Raw genomic sequence first — 7,980 nt, 5'->3', positions numbered from 1 at the left:
CTCCTGCCACCTGGTCTGTTTCCTGAACGTTCTCTGCACGAGTACAGCCCCGGGATGCAGCCCTCGGGAATCAGGGTGTCGGCCATAGTAGGGCGGGTCGCTCTGCTGGGCACCATGATGGATGTTAACCGCTGTGCTTCACTTTGGGGACGTGTTTAAGTACAAAAGTAATTTTAAAATTTCACCGTTATTTCAAGACAGCTAAGAGCCTGTTAGCACAGAATCCCTGGTCTGAATGAAATCAAACGGTTCTTATTAATTATTCATGATGCCACGAATATGTAGCCTTATTTTTTATAATTGCCAGTCTGTATAATTAACCTTTCATTTGGTTAAAGTACTTAACACTAAGTAGAGCTGTAATTTCAACTGTTTATAAAGCATATGGAAGAATGTTTAAATGTTTAATTAGAACCACTTTTTTAAGTTTCATAGAGAATTTTTTTTCTTGTCAACAAGGGTCTTTAATTATTTAAACCAAAAGAGAAAAACAGACCAGAAAAAAAAACAACTAGTAAAGCTCGGAACTGCGAAGGTGGCATCATTCCGTTAGTCTCGGATTTTGCTTCCTGGGTTTGTGACGTGGTCAGAGTCCTTGTCTTTGATTTCCTAACACAAGTTGTTAAAGTTGGAAGTGAGTGTGAAATTGAGTTAGTCTAGCTTTATTCTTTCACGGATGAGAAGTGAATTATCTTCAGCAAGGTGGGTGCAGGCGTGGTCCCCGGGGGTCACTGTGGTGAACAGGCCGCCCTTGTGGGGAGCCAAGTTCGTCATCACTGGGGCAGAGCCCAGGACACTTCCCCAGCTGGCCAGCCTCTTCCTAGAACCTCACACATTGCAAAGGATGGAGTCCAGATCTATACCGTGAAGAAACGAGGGTGGTTACAGAAAGCACCACGATCTCAGCTGAGTGGCTCTGAGCACCCCAACGTTGGGGCACCTCAGCATCCTGTGTGGCTCAGGCTGTGCCCAGCAGGGAGGCCGGCCCGATCGAGCTGCGGTCTCCACCCTGAGAGTGAGGGCTCCTTCCCCCAGCGCGAGTTAAAGCATCATGTGTCCACCTGTGCAGTGGCTGGTCCCAGTGGCCCTGGAGGGCTGAAACCCTGGGTCCCGCCACTGGTCCGGGGCATCCGTTTCCCCTTCCTGCAGTTCCTGTGTCTGTGTGTCCAGGGGGCTCCGATCCCTGTCTTAGGACCATGGCTGAGGGGTCAAGTTCACCCGCTTTGGAGCTGGCCCGGATCTTGGTTCTGTGGATCCTCGCTGTGTGGCTCTGGAGCAGTTCTGTCCTCAGGAGATGGATCCTCACAGCCGCCTCTTGGGGCCATGAGGAGAATTAATAGGACGACCCCCGGGTAGCTGCTCAAAGCCCTGTGCGGGGCCAGCCCTGTGTCTCCACCAGTTCCTTTGCTCTGTGCTCCCCCCCACTGTCACATCGCCAGCCTTTATTTCCTTTTCCTTGGACCCAGACAGCGAATGCTCCGCTGGTCTTGGCAGCCCCTTCTCTAGTCTATCCTCAAATCACTTCCTGACGGACAGCCATGACTAGCCATCGGCGTGACCAAAACCCCACAAAATAGAACCCAACTTTCCTATTAAGCTGTACAGAGCTGTCCCAGCCCCACTTCCCACAGGCTGGCCTCATTCACCATGGGATCCGTGGTTCTCACCTGGGGCTGGGGGTGCCCCTGGCATCTGGTGGGGAGTGTCAGGGATGTCCCTCCAGGCCCAGTACAGTCCCCCAGCCAGTGGCCGGCAGACAGCAGCACCCAACCTGATGTCCCTGTGGCTTCTGGTTCCCCGAGGCTGGCTGTGCTTTGCTGCCTCTACATGCTCTCAGACGTGTGCCCTCTCTCCACCTTCACTGGTTAGCAGTGTTCCATCCATTAGAGCTCAAAGCACTGCCTCCCGGCAATGCAGCCCCTTCTCCTGGCCTACCGTCTGCCTGTGCCCCACGGTCTGTACCGTGTCCTCACGGACCGATCAGAGCGAGGCTCCCAGGGATGGAAAGGTTCCTGCTTGTGTCTGCTTGTGTCTCTGTCCCGCCTTCTCTGGACCCGGCACCGTGGCCTTTGCCGACAGAGGTCTTGGGTTGATTGTCAGCGAAGCAGACAATCTATATGGCTCTAAATGGCTGTGAACATGCTTGATTGGGTTATTTTAAAAATAGTTGTATATGTAAACATTTGAGTGTGACACAGGTGGATTTTTGGGCTAATGGTCTTGTTCTTCAGGGAGTAACCACAGGCCCATGCACAAGGACCATTTCCAGCTGATTTATGGAACGCTGTTCTACCTGGTTAATTTTCAACGTTATCTCAGCCTGAGAGGTAGGTCAGCATGTGACGAAGTTCACTGGTTTGAATCCTAATCTGCTCCTTAGGAGCTGCACCTTCCATGCCTTCGTTTCTTCCTTGGTTAGGTAGGGAAGGTATGAGCTACCTCAGAGTTGTGAGTGAGGCCTGCATCGAGTGACCGCATTAAAGTGACAAGGACTGCACCCGGAGTGTTGATATTTAAAGACCTTTAAACATCACGATGCTGCATTTTCGTACCCAGGTAAAACAGCAAAGTTCTTTCAGATGCAGACACAGACCCTCGGTGAGGTGGGGGGCTGATGGCAGGAGGTGGACCACCGACCCTGTAACGAGGGCGTGGTCTGTTCGAGGCTGAACGAAGTGCACATCATTGCATGTACCACGGAGGTCCCTCTCGTGAAGTCCTGGAAGGGTCCATGTGGCTAAGCCATGTGGTCTGTCCATGACGTCTGGCAGGAGCAGAGCTTTCGGGTGCAGCCTTGCTCTTGTGCGCACAGCCCTCAACGGTCTCAAAAGTCTGAGGCTTAAAGCAGGCTTGGGGTTTCCTTACACCTCCTGGACATCTAATTTGCCTGGCAAACATGTTTTTCTTGGGTGTAAAGGTGAAGGAGTGGGTGATTCTGGTGAAAGTGTACTAATTACTGCACTTCTGGGTCAGTGGCGCTTGGTTGAAGACACTATCTGCCCTGGATGGACATCTCTGGGATGGTGAGAACCGGTGGCTGGATGTCGCGGGGTTGCCAAGAAGATGCCAATTTTTTCCTTTTTCCTGAGTAACAACACCCTACTTTGTTTAGGGAAGCAGCACACCCAGCTGAAAATCCAATTCTCTTGTACGGCGGAGCGGCTGGTGACACAGGTCCAGATGCTGGGATGCTGATGGGGGGTCCTGGAGTGGGAGGTGTCAGGAGGCTTTCCTGACCCACAGCAGCCCTGGGCCCTTGTCCGGCCTTCTTGCCCGGGGCAGGACACCTGGAGGGAAAGCAGCTTCGGGGGCCCGAGGGCCAGAAGGCAGAGTCCTGGCGTGTGAGGCAGGCCTGGGCCAGGCTCCTCGGAGGATGTCACAGACCTGCTGCCCATGCAGGGACCACCCACCTCTGAGCCCCACGCAGATTTTCCTCCATAGCCGAGTGAAATCCTGGTACAGCGAGTGAGGCAGTCAGAGGCACCTTTTGTGGAAGGAGGACAAAGCTGGAGAGAAAGAGGTTTTCCTAAAGGCACAAGGCGCTGATTCTGCGTTAGGGATAATTCCTAGGAGTGTGGTTGCTGGTGGGTGGAAAACTGTAGCCAGAGAATAAGTGGGAATGGCACTTGCTGGTATTTAACTGATTCGTTCACGAATGGTCCGAACCGTTCCAGTGAAAAGAATATTTCGGACACAGAAGTTTTCATCCTGCCTGACAATGAGCATGACCGTGGGCTGTTCCATCCTTCCTGGGCGACAGTGAGAGGGTCTCAGGCCCTTCCGGCCCTGTGCTGGCATTTCCCCAGGGTGTGTGCCCCATCCTGAATAGGCTGGAATGCCTCTGGGTGCAGCTGAGCCTCTTGAAAAGGGAAGAGACATGTGATGTGCTCTGGCTGAACAGGAAAACGAGGGAGGATAGGGAGAGGGGCCTGGAGGTGAGGAGGATGGTGAGCAACACTGGGGACAGAGGAAGTAGGGTAACACCAGGGACAGGGGGACGGAGGGTAACGCCGGGGACAGGGGATGGAGGGTAACACCACTTCTCCAGGTGCCTTTGGGGGATGCTGCCGCCTCTCGCACCCCAGAGTGAAGTCAACAGGATTCTGTCCCGAGGAGCCCCAGAGCCTGGCAGCTGGGATTGTCGCAGTATGAACCACTGTTCACTAGCTCTGCACCCTGGGACAGGCTCCCTGGTGTTTCCACCCTGGTTTCCCATCTGGACAGTGGGACCCTGAGTGTCCCCGTCCCAGCTGCGCCCAGAGCCCTGGACTCCAGCGTGTCGTCGGCACTCATTAGCGTTTCTTTTGTTGTGGTCCGTGGACGAAGTGGCTCTCTCTTTGTGTGTTCACAGCCCTCCTGCTCACTTTACCTTCTGGGAACACTTTTTACATAGCTTCGTATGTGGGGAGGACTCGAGTGATTAATGGAATGTTTCATCAGGTGCAGTTCTTCTGTTTCTCAGTTTTGACACAACATTTGGTGAAATTTCCAGGGACTCCTGTGGTCAGCCTCACGGTTTCACTCTGTCGCTTTCTAATGCAGTATTCTTTGGGAGTCTTTTCAATTAAGCGCCATCATTTAAAAATAAGTTTTATAATATGCAGTTTCAGGTTAATTCTTTACCTTTGTGTCTCAGGCAGTAGCTACCTACCTGTGAGTAGTCACAAAGGTTCATGCAGTTTTCTCTAGCTGTCCCTAGCTCGTAGCTCAGCAGGTCCCTTCAGATGAGTCAGCCAGCTGTGTACCTGCATGTTCAGGATACTTGTCAGGGGCCTTCCTCAGAGCAAGACCGACGCTCACCTCATCCTTGGGACTTTGGAGCCCGCCCTGGAGAGACTCCAGCCACGTCCAAAGGGGCCGTCCGGGTCCCACAGGCTGGTGGGAGTGACTTCTGAGCCACTCCAGACCACACTTTGTGTTCCTACACCCCACAAAGCCACTTAAAGTGCCATGTTCTGGTGCTGTGTGCCTCACCAGTGTGCCACACAAGCCTGCACGGGGATCTGAGCGGGCGCTGCCTTCCTCAGGCTATGCTGGAGTTTTGGGGCAACTGGAGCACTCCTGGCTGTGATTCTCGCCACTCTCTGGGCTTCCCTAGAGGGTCTCACCTGCAGCGTGAGGACCACATCGGCAGCCACTGAGGAGTCGTCAGGTGCAGCGTTGGTCCCACTCAGTCCTTCTTGACTTTGGTGAGAGAGTAGACAGCAAAACTTCAGCTGGGAGCCCCAGGCCTTCTCTGCTTGGGGCCCTGGGACTGACATAGCACAGATCCTGCCATCCACGTGCTGGGGGCCCCGCCGTGCGGCTCCCTCCTCTGGTCAGGGGCTGCACCCTTGGGCTGTGCAGCTCCTGGTTCTCACACTCAGGGGCCCAGGGAGGGTGGTGGATGAAGAGAGAAGGAGAAGGGTGGCAGTTTGAGCCCAATTGTGTTGGCTTCATCTTCCGCCTCTTGTCCCTAAGTACATTGGCAAACTTTTCCAGGTGAAAACTCAGAAGGGATTTTTAATGACTGGAATCTGTGAATTCCATGGAAGCCACGTCTGTCCACCTCTTTCACCCACCTCATTTCTCCCCGTTGGGGCTGATTTTGGCAGCGTTCATAGGGGCAGGGACGGAAGGGGTGGGGGCCAGCCGTCGGCCCTGTGTCCCTCCCTTCCTCCCCTCAGCGCCACAGCATTTCGGTGTCATCCCCTTCCGTGCACGCGTCCTCATGAAAACCAAGTGCGGCTGGAGGGAGATGCCTGCGCCCACTCCCGTGACCTTCCCGGCCGGCCTGGCTGCAGCGGCCCCTCGGCAGGCATCTTTCTGGTGCTGCCTCCGTGCCCCTCCCATCACCTGATGCTCGTGTTCCTGAATCTTCACGCCTGTGCTCTGTGCAGCCACCTCACGGGCTCCCTGGGAAGGAAGACAGTGTCTCACGCCGGTCAGAATGCTCTTCTCTGTCCACTGAATAGTCCAACACAGAATCATTCCTCTGTGATTATTTGTGCTTTGTTATGTAGAACTGGAATAAAGAAAAAGTGAATTTAGACATTACAGCCATCAGGTTGAAGCTTAGTAATTGCATTAGGGAATTAAATGGAAACATTTGAGCTTCTCGAGTTCTAATTCCACATCTTCGTATCCCCATCACCCCATACCCAGTGTCTAACAGAGCTCTTGGTCTAGGAGTTTCTTGATAAATGCTTACTGAATTGAACTGGACTGAGCTTAACATTCCTACCCAGAGTTAGAAGCCAGTCCCTGAATAAATTGCATTTAGAATATGAGTTTGACGTTACTGTGGTAAGGGGTATCCTACACATCATAATTCCTAGTCAATATCGGGTATTTAGTCAAATAGACTCAAGTATAGAGAAGCATAGGCCCATCTGGCAAAAGGGCAAGGCACGCTGCTTTAGGTCCAGGTCCCCAATATCAACTATGAAAATAAAACGTCAACTCCAATGACAGCCCTGTCCTCAGCTGGTCACTGTTTATGCTAACAATTATAAACAGCTTGAACTTGCTGTCCTGAGAGGCAACACACCCTCCATTCTCTCTGCAGTGTAGCTGCCTTGGTGGATGGAACATGCCCCTCCTCCCTCCCTCTCCCTATCCCTCCCTCCCCCCTCCTCTCTCCCTCCCTCTCCCCTCCTCTCTCCCTCCTTCCCCCCTCCTTCTTCCTATCTTCTCTCACCTTTCTCCCCCCACCTTCTCTCCTGGACAAGGGGCAGAAGAAAGGAGACCTCCGGAATCTTCTGCTTCATCCAAGCAGCTTGGGGGCAGCATCAACAGCTGCAATTTGGCTGCCCCAGCAGGTGCCTCAGGGCAGCCTTTCTAATGGGAATCCTGGAATCATGTCTTTCCTTAATGTGTCCTAAAGGCTGGAGGACATGAAGTGAAACAATGCTCCATGCTCAGTCCTGTGATTTTGTGTAATTATTGGACTTACTTTGAAATTAAACTAAATGATACCCAAGGTAGAGCATGAAAAAAAAGAAAAAACAGGCTATGGTGTTTGAAAAACAAACAAAACCGTTTGGTTTGTTGGTTTGTTCTTAGACCTTCACAGGCTCCTAGGTCACACGTTTCAGTTTCTTAGCAAGTGGCATTCTCTGCAGAAGCTGTGTCAGTCTGTTTGATGATGTCAGCCACAGCAGAAAGAAGCACTCCGTAGGCCCCGTGCTCAGCACCTTGGCGTGAGCTCCTGCCATCTTCTGTTCATGCTCATCACAGCTCTGTGCAGTGGGCATCCTCCTGATCCCTGTGGGAGGATGGAGGATGGAGGCGGAAGGGTGAGTGATGGCAGGATCACATGAGGGGTCTCTCCCGAGGTAGGGAGGGGAACTGGCCCAGGACCTTAGTGCCCATCGCATCCTTCTTCCTCCTCCTCTGCCTCTCTGTGACTGTTTGACTCAGGCTGCAGGGACAGACATGAGTATGTGCAGAGCCTGTGTGCATCCCTGGGAATGTGTACTCATATTGGCAGGGAGGGATGTGAGTGTGTACAGAGCGTGTGTGCACACCTTGGCGGTGTATGCCGGCGTTGGCAGGGACAGATGTGAGCGCGTATGGAATGTGTGTGCACACCTTGGGGATCTGTGCTGGCATTGGCAGGGACAGATGTGTACAGAGCGTGTGTGCACACCTCGGGGTGTATGCTGTTGTTGGCATGGACAGACGTGAGCGTGTACAGACCGTGTGTGCACACCTGGGGGTGTGTGCTGGTGTTGATAGGGACAGATGTGTACAGAGCGTGTGTGCACACCTGGGGGTGTGTGCTTATGATGTTTTGTAACCGGCAAATACGTGGCCTGTTGCATCGGGCGGCCCTGCGCCCATGCTGAGCCCGTCATTGGCCCTCGGGTTGGGGTCTCCATCTGCCCAGACAGCACTCGAGTGGCTTGAGGTTTCAGATTCTTCCTCTACGGATACTTGGGCCTCCTCAGGACCAAACATCAGAACCAGCCAACTGCAAACTACAAGAACGTTCAAATG

The sequence above is a fragment of the Macaca nemestrina genome, unplaced genomic scaffold, assembly GCF_043159975.1.
Source record: "Macaca nemestrina isolate mMacNem1 unplaced genomic scaffold, mMacNem.hap1 Scaffold_88, whole genome shotgun sequence".
NCBI lineage: Eukaryota > Metazoa > Chordata > Mammalia > Primates > Cercopithecidae > Macaca > Macaca nemestrina.
The sequence above is the reverse complement of the archived record's forward strand: the minus strand, read 5'-3'. Positions refer to the sequence as shown.